The following is a 21,039-nucleotide window of genomic DNA, read 5'->3' as shown; positions in this document are numbered from 1 at the left end:
GCCACCAGTTTCAGTTTCAAATAACGTTTTCACGCCTCACTGGTTTTCACGAAATCAGGTTTAGAAATGTTCGGGTGTGATATTCAGATTGCGCGAAGTTGGTCAGGCAATTAAATGAGACAACGAGTGTCCCTGATGTGCTGGATTATTCGCCAGTGCAGAGTGACGTGCGCAGGTCAGTAATTGTGGCCGTCAGGCCGGGGGGGGGGGGGGGGGGGAAGGGGGGGGGAAGGGGGGGTTGTGTCTTTAACGTGCATCACGCAGTAGCGATCACACGAACGCACTGTTTAACGATACTCATCCAATTCGAAAAGGCCAGGGGCAGGCAGGTAGTTGAGGCTCAGAAAAACCTTGAAGCGATCTGGCAAACTGCCTCCCCACCCCCTTGCACGCTGGTAGTAATCCGCTTGAACGCCGCCCGAGTGACGCTGGCATATAGGAAGTTTAGTTTGTACATGATGCAGAATCCTGAGACTGGGAATGATATTTGAAAGAAAAAGTGTAAGAAGACAGAAAAAATGGGACAGGACAACGTCTCAAATTCAGCTCAGGACAACGTCTCAAACTCAACTCAGCTAAAAACTCAGCTCAGGAATAACGTCTCAAAGTCAACTCAACTGAGTTTTAGACTTTGTCCTGTCCCCTTTTTTCTTTGTTCTTACACTATTTCTCTCGAACTTCATTCCCAGTCTCGGGATTTTGCAGCATAATCCACATACACCAGCTCGCCTGCACCTTGACAATTTTTTTAGCTTGTAATTGTTTTGGAGGTTTATTTTTGGTGACGGAAGAAACGCCGAGCAAAAAGCAGAGAAGCCGACACAACCTGAGTTTGAGGAGCGTTCTACCATACCAGCAGCATCGGAAGAGGGAAAACGGGGGGAGGGGGGCTTCAGTCTCTCCTCTCCTCTCCCCTCCCCGCTCCCCCCAGATATTTCAGTCTGTTAAAGAAAACAATACGGGGAAAGAGGGCATGGTCGAGCTTATTTTAATCTGAAATTATTTATGCAAATGCTACTGTCGCTCTTCACTGCATAAAAGATCGCGTAGATGGTCATTGTTAGAAACTCGTTGTCAGAAATCACTACTCGTCACATGCTTAGTGGTTCGGAGGTCCAAAGCTAGTCTTTCCGACCGAAATAACCGTGCCATTGGTACTAAAAAATAAATAAATAAATAAACATAACAATAAATGCAAAAAATAAAAAGCTGGAAAAAATATTAAGAGCCCGCCGGAAGTGTGATATTATTGCAAATTCAGAGGACCAGAACTACGAAAAAAATGTCTTATACCAAAATGTGTACAGGCTAAAAGAAACACGTCCCAAAAAAAGTGAAATAAAAAAATAATAATAAATGTTTTTTTTTGTTTTGTTTTTTAATGACGTGCCGAATTTGAAGAATATTAGAAATCTTTTTCCCCCAGTTAATTTATTCCCCAACGTGAAAAGAACAATATACATTAATTTGTATTCTGCAGATAGTAATGATATGTACTGTCTGTGGTGTTAATTTAAATGCCATACCTGAAACAATTTCGACGAAAAAAATTACCAAGTTTAGGGCAGAATTGCCCGTAGATACATATTTGGATATTTCTTCGAAACACGTCTTGAACAAAGATAATCATATCGTAAGACGACACTTACCTAGGTTATACATTGATCATTTTTAAAAAGTTTAACATCTCTACCATAAATATCTTCGGCCATAGCGCGCTTCAAATATGGCACAAACGACAATTGTCGAAAACCCGTCGTCCTTCCTCGCTCCTTCGGGATTCTATTTCTTTAAAACCAAGCATGCCAGATTATTGCAATAAACGGCGTCGTCTTTCGCAAAGAATGCGGCACCACATGTAAAAATGAGAGAAAAAAACTTACGAAAGTGCCTCACTGCTTGAATCCAAATGAAACCGCCCGCCCGTCTTTAGAAGTTCGACGAACTTCGAACTTTTACCCTAAAAATTCGAAGTTCGGCGAACTTTTGACTTTTCAGGAATCAGAAGTTCGCCAATTTTCGATTTCTTTAGATTAATAAGTTCGAAAGTTCGAAATTATCCAATTACTTAGCGTAGGAAGTTCGAAAGTTCGAAAAGCTTCGACTTTTTAGTGCAAAAAATTCGAAATTTCGAAAATCATCGATTTTTTAGTTTATCAAGTTCGTAAGTTCGACAAGCATCGAATTTTGCAGGGTAACAAGTTCGAAATTCGAAAAGCTTCAAACTTCTTAGTTTAAAAACTTCGAAAATTCGACTTCCGTGGAATTTCTCGATGTGGAAAGTTTGAAAATTCGATATCTTTCGAACCTTTCGAACCGCTTGATTCGATCATCGAAACTCCGATTCGAAAAAAGTTCGCGGCATCCCTAACTACAAGCACCGTGGTCATCAAGTTTTGGAGTATATTTGCCATTGCATAAAAATTCAAAAGCGCAAACACCAAGGAAAAGAAGAGGGGACAGGACAGAGCGCTTACTCCAACTGGAAGTTTAATGCATTCCCCGAGGAAGACATAAAATAAGTATATAGGCATGTGAAGGTAAAAAAGAAGAAGAATTATTGTTATAGTTTGTAGATGTATTAAAAAATTTAAACTAAATCTGACTTCACCCCTTAAGAGGGGGCGCACCTCAGAGCCCCTTAGAGAATACATGAGGTTTTTCACCAACTTAGAAAAATTCTCACATAATAACAGCTGCGCAGATCTTCTTGAAAATTTCGGCTTTAAAGACATTGAGTTACTATCGAGACATTAAGCGGAACAAATGTTTTATTATAAATTTAATTATATTCTTAAAAAATAATAAAAATGGTCAAAATCGGTTAATTCGGCACTCTTGCGTTCGGGGCGAATTTACAAAATTATCTAAATGCAAACATAAAAAGTGTATCGCTTAATGTCTTCTAAATTTATTACGGAATCGAATAATATCCAAATTATTCGTGTAAGTCGATCTGTTCCGTAACTACAGCAAATATAAAGAACCAAGGTGTCGGTGCTTGTTTTTGTTGTTTTTAAGGTACCTCTCTCACCCGAGCGGTGGCGCTCGCTGTCCACGAAATGCGAAATCGTCCGTTCGGAGATCGGCCGGATCGGCACAGTGCAAGGTGTTCTTCCGCGGCCGTATTCCGAGCCCGTATCCTGTTTCATTCTGCACGCCGAGGCGTCAGTGTGCGTGTCTTGCTTTCCTGGTTCTCGGTGGGTAGGTCTCCGTGTTTTTGCACGTGGCAAATTCACCTTGGAGGTATGGGTCGAGGACAACTGTCCTGTGGCAAGCGGACCGCGAGGTGTTCCACAACCTCGCGGTACGTCAATGCGTTGTGCTTGTTTGTAGTTCTTTTTTTTTTAAAAATGGGCCTTTTTTTGACGCAAAGTTTTATTTTATTGTTATCCTTCACACAAACGTCCTTTGGCCTTGGGGTCGTGGAAATCGGGGATGAAGCGTGCACAGAGTAGATCGTTCTTGCCTCCTTTTTATTTTTCACGGATGTCCTTTGACCTCCGTACGGTTCGTGGTCACCGCAATCTAACGCGGGGAAAAACGGGTCGAGTGCTCTGTAGTCAGGGTATTCTTAATGGAAGGTGATAACTCGCTGTTCTTCTGGAAATTCACATATTGCCCGAAAAGGTGACATGGGTAATGATTAGGGTATGTTTTTTCCGGTGTTTATTTTTGAGCAAAAATCGGTGCATGTTTTTCGGTGCTTATTTTTTAGTCACCAGTGTATTATGGTTGAACGTCTCGTGATGACGCTAAAAAGCGTTGATAACCAAAGAAAAATGCGATTGGACAAGAACATTTCAAATTTCCAATTCTATTCACATATCTCATACGCTCTTCTCGTGGGAGCATGTAACCTGACGAAAAATGCCTAAGTCACTGAGCTGTGAACGCATACTCAGTGTACAATCTTTCGGCCTAGAGAGGTATTGCGCACGCTTGAACGCGCTTCCCAGCCCAGTAGACGAAGTTGGTGGCACCCAGAAGGCGAGTTTTTGAATGGTCTGTAGTAGGCAAAAGAAACAAATAACAATCAACGCATATCAGTTCTCCAAGCGAAGAGGCGCGTTTCTAAGATCAATGGTTCCGGACGATACTAATGTTTGTTGGCGTTGTCTTCAAAGGATCGACGAGATAAAATGTTTCACAAACTTCTACGGAGGAGGCGTTTCGAAGGAACTAGCCGTCGCTAGGCGGGAACAGTCACCGAATGGAGTGTTTTGATTTTACCCAGGCCGAATATTTCCAACCACCGGAGTTTTTCGGTTGTAACCAATTTAGTATTTTCGTCACCGGCGGATGTTTATCAACTCGGAATATTAAAGTTTGTCATGAAAATTATGGCCTTTTTTTTTTTTCTTGGTGAATAGAGGTGATTTGTTGAGTTCCAAACTTTGCATTATGAAAATAACAAACATCGAAATGTTGAACACCGGATAATGAAGTTGCTAAAAGGCCAAAGCGCTGGAAGGCAACCCTGAACTGCAGCAATATTTATTTACTCCGACTTCGAAACGTATTTTTGTAAGGGAAACTGGATTAGGGCAAGAAAGAAGGGAGAATGGAAGGGCCGGGAAGGGAAAGGTAGTTCGGAAGAATAGAGTGAGGAGAATAGGGAGTTTCAGCAGATTGTTTCCGCGTCATCCGCCCTGGGACCTTGAACTACGCAGAAAAGACTGGAGGCGTGCATGCTCACTTGCGGCGCCTTCTTTGGGGATACCGATACGGAGGAGAAAGACGGCCTGCTAAATCTCGCTATCTCCAAAGCTGACTGGTAACGTCACGCAGAGGAAACGGCGGCCAAACGTTCCGGGCGTAGCAAATCAAACCCCCTTTCGAGATACGCTCATGAAGGTGGTGCTTATGCTATGTTGGCAGCAACGCATAGCAAACGCCTGAACGATCGCGATTCCTTTAAACCCTGACCTACGGAAATGATAATCTACAACGCGGTCAAAAACCATGTCTTGGGCACCCCGATAAGTCGTTTTTGTTCGCACTGTGGATTATCGGTTCCCCAAAGTTAGCCAAAAGAATTTCAAAGTGGGGAGTTTCTGTGTGCCTAAAAGAAAACGAAGCACCCTAAGCATTCCATAGCTTCGCTTAGTGAAGTTGCCTACAAATCCTTGGGGTCTCGTGCCTGTTCTGAAAACGGGAGAAAAAAAAAAGAAACTCTTGAACGTTTTTGCTTAGACCTGAGTGACACACCCAACCCCTTTCGTAACAAGAGTCGTTACAAATTTCTACCTCGTTTCACCAGGAAGAGCGAAGAGAAAAAAAAAATGCCCTCCCCTCTCACCTCGCTTATCGTCTGCTCTGCCAAGTGGGCTGCACCTAGCATCCGGCTGGCGTTCAAACTCGGTTTAAAATCGCGTCATTTTGTAAATTTCAAGCGCGAATGCGCGGAATTTGATGTGTAATGCTATGCTCGATAAAAAGGCTAACCCAGTCTAATTCCAATGTTACTTGCGTGCGAATAAAAAAAAAAAAAAAAAAGGAAGAAAAAAATGTGTCAGAGTGGCCGGTCGCTCCAGGGAAAAGTAAATCCGGTTGCTGTAGCTATTTCACTATACGAAGTTCGTACTGGTGCAGGTCTTTGGCGACAATGAGTGGAAGTCTGGAATAATAAATAAAAACGTGCTCTCCTGGCGCAATAGACGCAGTGGTTGAGTTGCCGGCTGATCTCGTTACACGAAATGACGTCATCTTACGTGATCACGCTACACGAAATGACGCCATTTTACGTGATCACGTTACACGAAATCACGTCCTCTTACGTGATCACGCGACGCGACATCTTACGTGATCACGTAACACATCATCTTTAAGTCAACCTCTCCCCACAGCAGCGCTCTCCGCGCTACCCGGGCCCGTGCAGTGCTGTAGTCGAAAGCAAGCTCCCTATGGCAAGCGAAAGCTATTGAAGTCTCACATTGAGAATACTCGCAAGCGACCGTCTGTGGAAGCTTCGCACGTTGAGGTTTTTGGTGAGATCGAGCCATCGTGTTCCATTAACTATTGTTGAAGTTATCGTTAAATAAAGCCCTAAAAAATATGAATGTAGTTGGTATAGACATCAAGATCTAATCAAAAATGCGGTTTGACGTCGTTTAATTAACGTGCATATACAAGTGTAGCATTAAATGAGTTATTTGTGCATAGATGTTTAAAAAAGTGTTTATTATTCGACATAGGACATTGGGAGAAGGATGTGTTCAGATTTTTCTTCATGAGCGCAAATACACCTGACGCAATAAATAGTGACGATGTCGTCGTCCCAGTGGTGAGCAGGTGATTTCTTGCTCGAAAAAATGATGCCATTTCATAAACCAGGTTGTGTGACATATGCTTTTCCAATGTCTGGCCACTATTTTGGAAACCTTTCAGTCCAAAGGAGCATATTTATGTTTGTTTTTGTTAGCTTAGGAGGGGGTCAGAGAGCCTATCTTTTTGTCTTCCTCTAGGACAAACGTACAGAGTTATACCGCAACACGCATCTGTGGAGCACACAGAGCTATCGCTCTCCTGTTGGCGGTACAGTAGCAGACGACACAACGCAGCTCCGTAGTCTATCGAGGGCACGGCTAGCCGCGGCCCGTAGCGCGACCGTTCAGACTAGGGAAATTGTCTTGAAGAACCGAGAAATGGTATCTTGTATACAATAATAACATGTCGTTAGTATATTCTACTTGCTAAGCCAAATAAACATTTGCAGCTTGTGAGAATATGTTTGCGTGACGATTTACCGTTCACGCTCCTGACGGATGTTAGCGAATCCTTCATGTTCGTGGCTCGCAGTTATCGGTACCCCCTCGGAGTGACTTCACCATATATATATATATTTTTTTGCTTGCAGGGCATTATAAATATCACAAACACGCGAGAGAAAAAAATCTTATGAGTACGCGTGATTTTGAGCTTCGCAGCTCTAAAGATGCCCGGTAAATGTCGTCCAGCTTGGGAAGAAACTAATCCTTTTTGTTGGAAGTTTGACTAACGTATGCTGGCAGCTCGTTTCCGGTCTGTTTTGTCTATACTCCGTTTCACCGTAATTTGGCAACCCTCAGTCCGAGCTGCTGTGAGGGAATCACAGTCGCGGAGCAAAGCACGTGACAGTTACTTTTAGGAGCAGTACTATGGCGCCTGCAGCGCGTCTCCGACTGGTGTGCTTAGCGTCCTATGCTGGCCATATATCAAAAGTGGTTCCGAAGTGCAACAAATGACGCCACAGAAGACGGAGTGTCACGATGTTGCATCTCGCGATCCTGGCAATTCATCGTAGAAATGCTGGCGGAAACCACGAGCGAACACGAGTGTCGCTGTCGTCATGGTGTCCCAATGAAAAGCAATTATGCAATTTCGACGTTTTTGTAATTCGGTAATTTAAATTACTGTATACAATTTTTAAAAAAAGTAAAGACATCATAACCAAATAGGAACTTCCGTGCTAAAACATGCAGTGCGAAGTGAAAACAACTACTGTCTGTTTTTTTTTTTTTTGATCGATCGTACCGTTTTTTTTTTTTTTTTTTTTTTTTCGCACATTATGTGATGTCCTCTAACACGAAAGTACCGACGTAAAAGCGCTGTAGAGACGACATAAAAACAAAAATTTAAGTAAATCGAGCTTTGTAGTGGAACGAATAAAAATAAATAATTAACGACGTTTTACGGTAAACACTTCACAACCAATAATTGCGACCTGTCCGGTCGCCTGGAACCCCGACAACAAGTATCGTTCTCTGGAAAGTTCATTCTAATATTTACACGTTTTGTGGAGTTCATCGGGCGAATAAGAATGTTCCAACAATGAGCTAAACCTACACGAGTTCCCGAATCCAACACGGCGCTTTTGAATTTTAGCGCTGTAGATAGTTCTGTCACTTCTGCAAACAGTGTATACTTGTGTGCAAATATTCGTCTAACAGTTTTGCAACGTTGGAAAGCTTCGGAATGATTCAGAATCACTGCGGAGTTGATACTCGGGAACATAAGACGGGTACTTGGGAGAAACGGACCGTGGCATTTGAGACAAGGGCACAACCGGGGGACAAACGTGCTACAATCGCATACCCTTCCAGGGTCATCACTTGGGCGACCGCGCGCGCGCCCAAGAAACCTTTCTTTTCTTCTTTTTAGGAGGGGGGGGGGGGGGGGGGAGTGGTGTAGGCGCTGATTGTCTTCCTCCTTTGTGGCTTTTGACAGACGCACAACGAGACTAGCAGAAGAAGCGCATGATTCGTTTCTTTCGTTGGAGGCGTTCTGTCTGTGTATGCGAACATGATTTTTTTCCCATTTTAGTAGTTAGTTGTTCTTGCCTTGACTCGGGTCCCAGTGGGTACGTTGTCGTTGTATGCCCACTATTTTTTTTTCTTTTAGTTTATGGTAGTTTTTGCGCTGATAGGGTATCAAGATAGACGAAAAAAAATAAAAAATTGCGCCTCGACAAAAAAAAAAAAAGAAGAAACAAAAAAGTTGTTGTTGCGATCAGGAACGTTTTCAAAGACCGGAGCACCTCGCCTTCGTTCCCGTGACATGTCGCTCGCTTTCGCGTAGCACACCCCAATTCTAAAGGCTACTGTGTTCTTCAGGGAAGACGATTTTAGGAGCCTGCAGTGTTACCACAGGTGCAGGATTGAGAGCGTAACGCACGCACTTGAAGAGAAGGGGAAGCTCTCGTCTGATCGGGACTCTCTTTTATGGGTTTCAACGTCGCGATTTTCCTTCAAAATCAACTGTCATTTATTTCTCGCTTCCAAGTACTGCGCGCAACTAGTGAGATAGGGTATAGTAATACCTGATTAACACGATGCATATCTCTAAGGCACAATAGTTTTGCGAAATCAAGGTTTCGCTGAAATGGATAACTCTCACGTACACTTCGACGCGCAATACCTTTGACGTATTGACTCGTGAGAGATGCCCCTAACACGGCTGAGTATGGCGGTGCTCCAGACCTAATATCTAAATTTTGTTGCCTTACCTGTTACTATTTCGCGCGCATTTTGAGCCATATTAAAATGAAAGCACATGAAATGAAAGTGACACTCGTTTTCCGCTCGATGGAAATTTCACGCCAGCTCGCTGTCTTTGCTGGTACCTTGAGCGTTTCCCAGCGATGCAAAAAGTAAAAAAAAACAACAAAAAAACTAAAAAAAAAACAAAAAAAAAAAACAACGTGCGATGGCATTTTTTGCACACTCATTACTTCTATAACACCGAGCCACATCGTATCCTTTTGTTTTTCTTTCATGGTACTAATTTCTTTCTGCGCATTACGGCTGTTACGACGCTAAGTCTGTCTGCACCTTCGAATATGAACTTAGGCTCAGATCAGGGATGGACCAGTTTAAATCAGGAAAATATAATTAACACTGTAGCAAAGTATATCTATCATATCGATCGGAAATACGATTTGGCACATTCCATCTGAACACATATAGTGCACAGCGAATGCAATACCGAGTCAGCGTGCAAAACGCCGCCACACTACGCTACCATAACATCTAAGCAATATTTGCATAGTACCGAGCACGGAAAAGAGAAAACAGTTAACGAAAGGTAAGGGCGCAAACGAGCTGGTGGTGGTTAAACATTTCGACAAAAACCCCGAGACTGGGACAAAAAGGGACGGACAAACACAAAGTCTCAAACACAGCTGAATTTTATTTGACAAGGAAGGGTGCTTATATAGGCGTCAAACCCTACACAAATCAAAAGAGACGAAGGAAAGAGAGGGAGAAACCTTCACAAAAAAAAAGGAAGAAAAAAGGAAAAAGAAAACCCGTGCCACAAGCAGTACAACAAAAAACAAGCATTACAATAGAACTGAAAAGTTTATACAAAAACAAAAGCTAAGTAGAAGGACTAAAGTGCATTAGTCCCCAAGAGACCCCAACACTACAACAGGTCGTTTATACAGAAACAAAAGCAAAGTAGAAGGACCAAAGTGCATTAGTCCTCAAAAAACCCCAACACTATAACAGGAAGGACGCAACGAACCAACGACCAGGAAACAACAAAGCGAAAAGACTTAAAATCGGACAAAGGCCTCAACACATCGATTGACAGGACGTGCAGACATCAAATTTGTAAAAACTTTCTTTGTTCTTTATCTATTGTGTAGTTCTTCCGTTTTTTCACCAGATTTCACATAATCTTAAATCTATTGGTAATAAGTATGGTATTAGCACGGTATTCAGCAATGATTACAAACTGAATCGTTTGACTCCGTTTGCTTCCGCCAGAGCAGGGTGCACTAAAAAACACAAGGAAAAAGAGGTCAGTTGTGTGTCAGGAGTAGTATACAGGATCCCGTTTGATTGCGGATTATGCTACATAGGACAAACCAAGCGCTGTATAAACGATCGTCTCACCGAACACAAACGTTGTGTCAAAAACAAAGATCCTTATTCGGAAGTATCAAAACATGTAGTGGAATGCAATAATTGTCTACCCAACTGGGACTCAACAACAGTCATCTTATCAGAAAAGGATGATCGGAAGCGTTTGATAAAAGAATCTATAACAATCATGAATCATGGGAATGCGGTAAATAAGCCATCCCTCACAATAGATAAAGAACAAAGAAAGTTTTTACAAATTTGATGTCTGCACGTCCTGTCAATCGATGTGTTGAGGCCTTTGTCCGATTTTAAGTCTTTTCGCTTTGTTGTTTCCTGGTCGTTGGTTCGTTGCGTCCTTCCTGTTATAGTGTTGGGGTTTTTTGAGGACTAATGCACTTTGGTCCTTCTACTTTGCTTTTGTTTCTGTATAAACGACCTGTTGTAGTGTTGGGGTCTCTTGGGGTCTAATGCACTTTAGTCCTTCTACTTAGCTTTTTGTTTTTGTATAAACTTTTCAGTTCTATTGTAATGCTTGTTTTTTGTTGTACTGCTTGTGGCACGGGTTTTCTTTTTCCTTTTTTCTTCCTTTTTTTTTGTGAAGGTTTCTCCCTCTCTTTCCTTCGTCTCTTTTGATTTGTGTAGGATTTGACGCCTATATAAGCACCCTTCCTTGTCAAATAAAATTCAGCTGTGTTTGAGACTTTGTGTTTGTCCGCCCCTTTTTGTCCCAGTCTCGGGGTTTTTGTCGAAATGTAGAAAACAGTTATTCATTTACATAAACGAAGCAAATTTATTTAAAACCCGGACACTCCGTACGTCCAATCTAGCTAAGGTTATCAACAGACTCGACCATGTCATTTGTCGAAACAGATAAAAGACGTTGGCAAAAATGATTAGACTGAATAAGTGAATCTAACGCACTTATTTTACCAACCGACGGTCGCGCGCCTTCAATACCATTTCCAATTGTCATTGCGCACCTTGGACACACTTTGGGGAGAAATACATATTTACATCGCCACCCGAGGTTTTCATTGCACGTGTAGTGCTGACCAAAATAAAATTCTAACCTGACTCTCAATCGCTCACCGCAAAGGACGATTTCGAAGAGGCGGTACTGTAAATCACGTGAGATAAAAAAAAAAGCTATAGAAACGAGCGTTGTAAAAAAGGAGACCGACATTTTTATTCCTACCTCCGAACAGAAACGAGCGCCAGCCACTGCATCACACAGCGCAGAGGCCGGACTCGGCCAACGCGCGTATTCTCACTGACGTCCGATGCAATGCACACTGAGCTGACTGACCATAGACATACCAAGCGCGCGCGAGGGAGGAAGAAACTTCCTCCGCCGGGAGAACACGGCACATTTCGGGGATCTATTTCACGCAGCGGATAACGCGGGCCTTTTCACACTTCGATACTGGCGCCATCTAGAAGTTGTGCGTTCAACCACGTTATGAGCCGCGCGCCATCTGGTGGCTGAAACGGACGAATAAATAGAGGTACCGCGCCCACTTAATGTCGATCTCTCCATAGACTGCAAACCAAAGCGAGAGCGCATATAAATTTTACGTCAAACTCGGCAAATCCCAAACAGAGACCTTTGAAATTAATTAGAAGGTTTATAGCAAAAATCAATTAACGTATGCGAGGTGTTTTGAATGGCACTCACGCCTCATGAATGTCAGAACGTCATTGAAGTCATTTAGAAGTCAGATAAAGCCGTCCTACCGCTTCCGTCTTCTAGCGATTCTTTGCCGTTCTCGAAGCAATAGTGCCACTTGAAACACTTCGCAAAATTTACTGCTTTTAAACACAAGCCTGATTAATAATTTCAAAGGTCTCAGTTTCTTTTTGCCGAGTTTGAAGCAGAACTGATGTTCGCTCTCGATCTGGTTTGCTGTTTATGGTGAAATGGCCACTGTTCCCGTGCACGTGGTCACAAAAACTCCTGTAGCGCCGGTCCAAATGTTCACAGAGCGACGCCCTTTTGGTATAACAAGATCCGTATAGACCCTTTCTTTCGACTGCCGTGCGCACATCGCTGCACTGTCCTTTTTTTAACGCTACAAAATTAGTTTTGGAAATTTTTGATAAGACCTCGTACATAGCTATTTATTCTTACCGAGGGCCTAGGCGACGTTTAATAAATTGAAACACTTCCATCTGACTCTATATAAAACAGCTTTTCGTTTAATTTTCTTACGTTGTCCGCTGCAGCAGTTACAAAATTGCCGAGCTCATCGTCAATATGTTTGGCTAGAAAGCTTCTATGCGCTCTTTTCACATGGAGGCCGAGTATTGTTTATTTCTCTTTCTACCATCGCGCATTATGCGCTTCACAGGCGGACCGGACGACTTCGCACTAGTGCCTTTTGGAGCGCCCTATGTGTGCGCTGAAGGTCGGTCGACGCAGGATGCCGCTATATCGACCAGAATAGATTCCAACTCTCTTTCCTTGCCCAGCTGCTAAGAGCAAAACAAGTTAAAGCCGTGCCCCTTAATTGTCGACAGCCGTTTCTCGCCAGTTATTCCGCTACACCAGCTGCTAAGTCCGCTTTCGACTAGGCTCTAAGGGATTTTGAGTTCCCAAGTCATCAGCTGTCGGTGTACGATTGCGACTTGGCTGTTGCCCCTATTGTTGATCGGGCCAACTGTATCTCGGCTGGGGACAGGAGCCGGACGGGTGTCCAGGAAGAAATGGAGAGCCAGCGTCTTATGGCGAATTCCACTCGTCGTTTTGGGGCGTTTCGGGGTCAATTTTATTGGAGCGTGCCTCCGGAGCTTTTGCTCGTCATTTTGGAGCTGCGACGACTCCAAATCTTGATTCGGAGCGCCCAAATCTCGATCTGCCGATTTTCAAGGAGCCGAGCGGAAGTCGATCTCTGGCAGCACGTGACTTCCTGCCTCGCCGAGCATGACGGGAGCGGTGGGCGACCGACGGCGGCTCGGAGCATGCCGGCGCTTTCAGGAAATAACGAGTGCCCAGTGCGATGGGAAATGCCGAAAAGAGAGTCGGCTACTCCCGGAGGCTTGTCGTTTTCCGCTGGTGGAGCAGAAGGCGCGTTGGCTCCCCAAGGATTGCGCGCTATGTTGCGGATTTAGGATGTGATCAAAAGCAACGAATCACCATTAATGAAACAGACAGTTTAATCCATCATTTCCGCAGCAGAGAACACAACACCCAAAAGACATCTTTCAAAATGGTCGTGACGTCCCTGACCGTCCTGTGGCTTTGAGGCCTGACCTCCCGTTTACCCCAAACGTAGTCGGCAAGCCGGGGAACGGGACCTTTTCCAAGTAACGAGCGCCATTCGAGAGATTCGCTGCAAGCTACAAATGATGGGCAGCCTAACATGCCTCCGACCAATACCCGCATTACCAATGTTAAAAAAAAATCGTGAAAAGAACAAAATAAAACAAAACGTAATACGAGCGAGTGTATAGTGCTGACAGTCTGGGTTGTGCGGGACGTTGCCCTTCGAAATTGGAGACAGCGGGAAGAATGCATTAGGGGAGAGGGTACACGCATGCGCAAAAGCTTACTAAAAAGAAGCGACAGATAATCGGGTAGGTTGTATATATGATACCGCCGTAAGGTTTAGGCGTGGCAACGTCCACGTACCGAGTTTAGTTTATTGGAATGCATGCATCAAATGTAGCATATTTCCTTGTAAGCCACAAAATAAGGAAATGATACACAAGTATAAAATGAAACACACTTTTATGCTAGTCCCAAAATGAAGCGAACTAAACAAATATTTCAGCTCAAATTAAACTTAAAGAACTAAAGAAACCGAACCATCGTGGAATATGTTTTGTTTCCGTACATCGTTGTCTCGGTTTTCTTGTAAACGCTTTTGTTTGATTAATACCTTTTTCACTCTGGATCGCCGCATCGCCGCGGTCGCACTGGGCCTGGGAGGCGTGTCACTAGATGGCGGCACGGGCGACATCATGCATATCTCTTGAGTGGAGGGAAATATTGTCACGAATGCCGATTGATGAGGCGTCGAAACTGAAGCAAACTAAACGTTTAATGGGGCGAACTTATGCCCAAAACAAAATAAAGAATAGCGTCGCAGGCGTCGACGGCGGCGAAAGGGCAGGATCAAACGCTGGCGCGAAACTGGCTCCGACTTGCCACGCTTTTGTAGCCGCGTCGGTCTCCAGAACATTCAGCCTAGAACATTCGGCGCGTACAAGGAGGTAGAGGGGCTTAGAGCGATAAACCGGGGTTCCGGTCTGAACTCGAAAGTGACCCCTATAAGGCGGCTGCCATTGTACGCAAATTTAACCACTCGTCACATGACCAAACCAAACACGTGACGTCACAGGAAAGATGGAAGCGCCCATGCAGCGACTGGCCCCAGCTGGGCCGGAGCTTGTCGGATGCTTTGTTGGTTGTCGTTCGTCTCGGCGAGTTGATTTCAGACGCGGAAGCCGTCATATGAGGCCGGTCGAAAGCGACTTCATAGTTCAGCGTGGTGTCTGACGTATGTATAAAGTGAAAATACGGAGGAACGGTGTGCATTTCGCTGGTGACCGACGGGGATATTGCCACGGAAGAGACAATCTGCCCTATGTTGCTCGGATCTCGGATTCATTCGGATACCGCTAGGATAAATTTAAGGCGACGTTTCTGTGCACTCCTTGACCATCGGAATCTTCGAGGTCTGCAGTGAAGTGTGTGCAATGTATTGGGATACACTGTTTAGCAACGGAAATTGCGTGAGTCGTGCTTGGCAGTGGGCAGTCGTGGTGCAGCTTCGTTCGAATCACCGAAGGTTCAGTTCGGTTGTGCGGCACACCGCAGAGCTGCCTTGAAGCTGGTAGTTGCCGTGCCGTGCTAAATGATGCTGTGCTGCTTCCCAAATTGTTCCGGCGTAGACGTGCACTTTCACGCAGCACAGGTGTGCGGCGCACCGAAGAGCTCCCTTCAAGCTGGTAGTTCCTGTGCCATGCTTTAGGTGATGCTGCGCTGCTTCCCAAATTGTTCCGGCATAGACGTGAACTTTCACAGAGCACAGGTGTTACAGTTGGTATTGATTCCGCTGGTCTGTCGCACGCTTCGTCGACAAAAGTTTCATCAACACTCGTTACGCGAATTGCAAGCATTATGGACTTTTCATTGTGCGTGTTACCTTCCCAGTCCACCCGTTCACGCCGCTTTGCGACGACAGTCTGCAGCGGCTCATTACCAGAAAAGTGGTCCTCCATCCATTTCAGTTCAGTGAGCCCACGGCAGTCGCCAAACCCAGAGCGTGAGAATTTATTTGGACAGAATGCCCCTAAAGCAATGCAGCTTCTTTAGTGGTCAGGGTAGTCTCTCTTCTGTCAGTTTTGTTATATTGTCACGGATACTTGCTCCAGTCCTATCTTCTATCAATATTTACTATTCTGGAAAGTTCCAGGCTATGCTCAGCTGTCATCGTATGTTCTGGTGGAGGTGCTGGGTTCTTTACCCATAGCCCTTCACTCCGTGTGCACCTTGGCGGCTCCTCAGCCGAGTTGCCCGATAACGGGACATGGGTGGTGGACCATCCGGCGTCTTAAACCCCCGGCGAGCCGTGAACCAAGTCCTATCCCGAGCCCAGCAGAAAGACCGTAAGACGAGAAAGTACCACAAGGACGAACCTTGAAAATACACCACGAAGAACCTGAAATCCGAGTCGGTCGCTGCTACCAGCAGGAACCGCTAGAATTCGGTCTTTTGCCAGAAAAACTGAAGCTGCCAAAGCTAACAATGACAAACCTGTAGCAGTGAACCGCGTCCACTCCCACCATTGTTTGTATGTCCGTCGCACCTCACACTCCGATGCCCTTTCACGCATGGTATATGAAGACGGCGAGGGCTGGACTGAACAATATGACCGTGTTGCCCGCCACAGTGGGTGGACAAACAACCAGCTCCTGCAACACCTATCTTCTCGTAGAAGAAACTGTCAGGCACTGGTTTGAGAACCACGAATCCTCCTCAACGTCATGGGAAGTTTGCAAGATCAAGCTGAAGTGCACGTTCATCAGCCAACATTGACGAGAGAGAGCCGAATTCCCGATTCTGTTCAGGACACGGCCCCGACAAGAGCGTCGCTGCCTTCGTGGAGGATTTTTTGCGCCTGATCGAGCACCCACGTCGACCCCGGTGCTACAAAAGACGAGAAGCTAAGAACCTCATGCCCCTCATGTTAGGGACAGCAGCTTCGGCAGCCTTGCCCGCAACCCCACAACAACAGTCGAAGGGTTCGTATCGGAGAGGCTTCCAACATTGAATGTACACTGCTGGCCCGAGCCTGTCACTGTCAACAACTTCCCGGCGTCTCAACACTCAAGTCATCCAGCTGCAACTTCGACGTCAGCCTTCCAGGCATCCGCGACATCGTCCACAACGGTGTCCGGGAGGAGATAAGGAAGCTAGTTCCTGCCATCAATTGCCCGGCTTTTACATTGATTGCCGAGATTGTTTTGGAACAAGTTCGACAGGCATTTCAACTGTAGACTTCGAGCGGAGCGGCATCTGACAAACCGAGGGCGACTTCTGCCACAAAGTCACAACGACCACCACCGGCTACCTGTTACTATTCAATGCCAATTCAACGAGACAACCCAACGCCGAAGCATTCCCGACATCGGGAAGGTCCGCGCTGAACAAAGTACACCGAGGAAAACTGAGGTGCTGCGAATGGCCGACCAAATACCACTCTGCTGCCACTGCATGAGGCCGACCATGTCTACTGGAGGTGCCCATACCAGTGAATTATGAATTGGCCTGCAAGGGTTCGTGCCGAACGACCCTCAACCACGTCTCGACGAGCGTCCGCGAAAAATTGAGGATTATCTTCGGTGGTCTTTGTCCCTGGTGCCGACACTACCCTGAAGCTCGTGATCCGCTTCATCTGGACGGGAGGCAAGCACGACAAAGCAGGTGAGCTGCAGTGCAAGGACAGTTGATTTGGGGTCGGTTGTCGTCCAAGGACAATGCCGAATAACTAGCTGTCACTAAGTATCTGTGTCTACGCCACGAAGCACACAGTTTCCAACTTGAGGGAGAATGCCGCTGAGTGACTTCAAGGAATAGAATGGTTCGTTGCTCTCAAAAGTGGACTGCAAGCATCACCAGACTTCACTTTGCCACACGAGACTTACACAAGTTGCAGTGGTTGTAGGATGCAGAAGAAATAGCTATTACAATATGGAAGTGAAATGGATTGGATATCAAACAAACATTGTTGCCAGCCATCAAGTCAACGGTACAGCAAAAGTCACAGCCACGTAAGCAATACATGCCCGAGCTTGCTGCATTGATGCAGAAAACCAGGAAAACTTGCGGATTAGAAGCCAGCCCTGCAGCTTCAGTGCATCAGATGTCAGTGGCCGCACATAATGTATGATTACAAGACGGCATCAGTCGGTCAAAGTTGCCACCCGACCAAACTGAACACCGACGTGCCAGGAGCGTCGTCCGACAACAAGGTTCAGAGGTACTACGACTGAACGCCTCACAGGAGACTGTCGCAGAAAGAACTCGTTCTGGAACCATTAACTAAGAATCAATAATGATGTAATCCAATGGAAATAAACATATTTGATACACTAACCAGATAAACATATTTCCGCTTGCCCTTACGCCTTGAGAGTTTATACACCAAGAATTGTGTTCACCGCACGCGCAGGTCCTTTTAAGGACACTCGCATCTCTGACCCTTCAATATTAATTAATGGGACATACAAGACTGGCAGACTTGTTGCATTGAGCTGCACTCCTTCCACTTCTCCTGAGCATGTGGCACATCCTAAAACTAACTCCAGTGATGTGAAAACGTTATTAATTTATTTCTTCCAGGGGCCTTCATAGGCATTGAAGAGAGGATACTTAGCACTACGCACATAATAATAACATTAAAGCATACTGCTGTAAGTTGTTACTTGCAAAAACAAACACACCTTTGAGCATATAGTTTAATAGTATGTGTTGATGCATTGTTATATAGCAGGACACTTCCTATACGTATGACACAATATACCCTTTGCACAACCCCATCAAGCAACACAACTGTCACCATTTTTTTTGGTGTAAAGCACACGAATGGGCCCCAGTTCACGTCGAAAGCCAGTGCAGCATTCGAGTCCAATAGGCGTTGAGCCGAATTCACAGGGATGGCGGACATAACATTCTTGTCGAACAAATGCCCAAAGTATGAAAGCCTGGGGTAATAGAGTAGTAGCTACAGTAATTCCTTTCATCAGAATTCGGCAGACGGCAAAGGCTACAGTCTCGGTGAGCCAATATGCACATTGGAGAGAGGCACATGACAACATATCATCAGAGTGCTCGTCTTCACATTTTTATCACACCTCGCTCCGTCTCTCTGATTGGCTCGAGGGGGCTGTGGCGGTTGCCCTTTTCCAAGTTACGGTGATACGAAGTATAGGCATCCCACACTTTTGAAAAAAGTATATTGAAGAGACCGAAAGGAATGGTGGTCAACATTTTTACACAAGACTGCTCTCCAGGCAAGGGATGAACACTAATATGAATCATCTTATCCAGGTAATTAGAACAAATAAATAATTGACCGACTGATACAATGCACTCTTGATGGAAAAAAAGTATTGCTGCAATAAATCCTATGAAAGAGAAAGATTTGGAGCTAATCTATGCATAAACCAAAACATTTGTTCTTATAGCTAGTCGAATAGCATTGAAGCAGGTGCCTGCAACGATTTATTCATTCCCACACTCAATAAAACGTCATCCTCGTAGCTGAAAATAAGTGTGGACTTCGCACTCACAAAAAAGAAAGAAAAGCGATCGAATGTAGAATCGTCGATTAGCACAAAAGGTTAAAGATCGCAGGAGCTTCCTCGCTAAAAGTTGCTATGGTTATTCGGTGACGCAGGGCTGAAACAACTTCCCCTAGGACCCAACGCGGCTTTCGCTTCGATTCTCAGACATTCCAACGCTCAAAGAAAGCTAGAAAAATGTGAATATTTTATGCCTGAACCTATATCGTAAAATTGTTGATAAGTGCAAAACGTAAAGATCGCAGGAGCTTCCTCGCTAAAAGTTGCTGTGGTTATGCAGTTACCTAGGGCTGAAACAAATTCTCCTAGGCCCTACATCCGACGCATACATTTCGCGCCGATTCTCAACGTTCAAACAAAGCTAAGAGAATGCGAAATTTTTATGCTAAAAGCACTCAAAGTTCTATCAATCCTCGAACACATCCCGGAATCCGAGCACCTGTACGGCAATGCGGCTGATGCTGTCGCATAGGTGTTAATATCCAGATGATCCAGAGCGATCTTGCGCAAAAAGGGTAGAAAGTCTCATTCCTTCATATATTTACACATCATACCTGCGTCAGCGATCAAGAAGAAGCCTGAAGTCGTCGGAAAGCATCTGCACATCACAGCTACCGCACACCGAACCAACTCGCATCCGCCAGCTCTGGGCGCTGCAATCTTACCAGTGACGTCAGGGCTCTTGGGAGGTCACGTGACGAGTGGTCACATTTGCGTAAAACATGGCGGCAACCGGGGCGGTGCCACTTCCGAACTTCCGGTTTATCACTCTAAGCCCCTTTAACTAGTTGGGTGCGTAGAGCATTCATAACTGGATCAGACAAGAAGATTCTCGTATTTTCGAGAACGCCAAGTAGAAAGAAAAAACTAAAAGAAGATTTCGGTGCATGGAATCGAACCCAGACCTTCCGCGCGACAGCCAATCACGGTTACCATTCGGCCACGTACGCGCTCGCTCAGCGACGCGCGTGGCATTACTCCCCCTTTTAAAAAGCGCATCGTCTCTATGCGACATGCCGGGAAACGAAACAGCAACACAAAAATAATTGCGAACTACAGAAACTTGTAAAATACAATCCTATCGAATGTAGTAGAAAACGCAATTCACAGTCCTATCGATCGTAGTACGGCTTGCACGGCTTCCGGTTGAAAAGTGCGGCGTGATGAAGTCCGCGTTCCGTCGGATATCACCTCTTAGTTCAGATCCCCGAGTCGACGAAGCACTTTGTAGGGTACGAGGAAGTAGCGCTTCAGGAGTTTCTCGCTTAGACCTCGTCATTGTATTGGGGTCCAGACCCACACACAATCTCAGGGCTTGAAGCGAACGTCGATCCGACGAAGGTTGTACCGGGCGGCGTCGACACCTTGGTGATCTTGAATCCAGAGTCGGGCGAGCTGGCGAACTTCTTCAGCTCGTTCAGCCACCACCTGGGATCGTGGCTCCCATCTTCACCTGGTTCATGGGGCAGCATCGCATCGAGCATGGTCATTACTTTTCTGCCATGCACCAGCTGACACTGTGTTACTCCTGTGGTCTCTTGCGCCGCCGTGTTGTAAGCAAACGTGACGTACGGTAACACCCCGCCTTAAGCCTTGTTCTCTACGTCGACATAAATGGAAATCATGTCGGCGATAGTTTTGTTTAGTCGTCCCGACAGCCCATTAGTATGAGGATGGTACGTTGTGGTTCGACGGTTGTGGGCGTGGCTGAGGGGAGAGATCTCTTGCGTCAGCTGAGCCATGAACGATGATCCATGGTCTATAATGAAAACTTCAGTTGCGCCGTGCCGGAGGACAGTACACTCTTAGAAAAAAGGGTCAGTATAGTCCTCCCTAAAGGGAGGAACGCTCTTGACAGATATGTTCCTTCAGAAAGGGAGAA

The sequence above is a fragment of the Ixodes scapularis genome, unplaced genomic scaffold, assembly GCF_016920785.2.
Source record: "Ixodes scapularis isolate PalLabHiFi unplaced genomic scaffold, ASM1692078v2 PGA_scaffold1__304_contigs__length_218370807, whole genome shotgun sequence".
NCBI lineage: Eukaryota > Metazoa > Arthropoda > Arachnida > Ixodida > Ixodidae > Ixodes > Ixodes scapularis.
Note: the sequence above shows the minus strand (reverse complement) of the source record.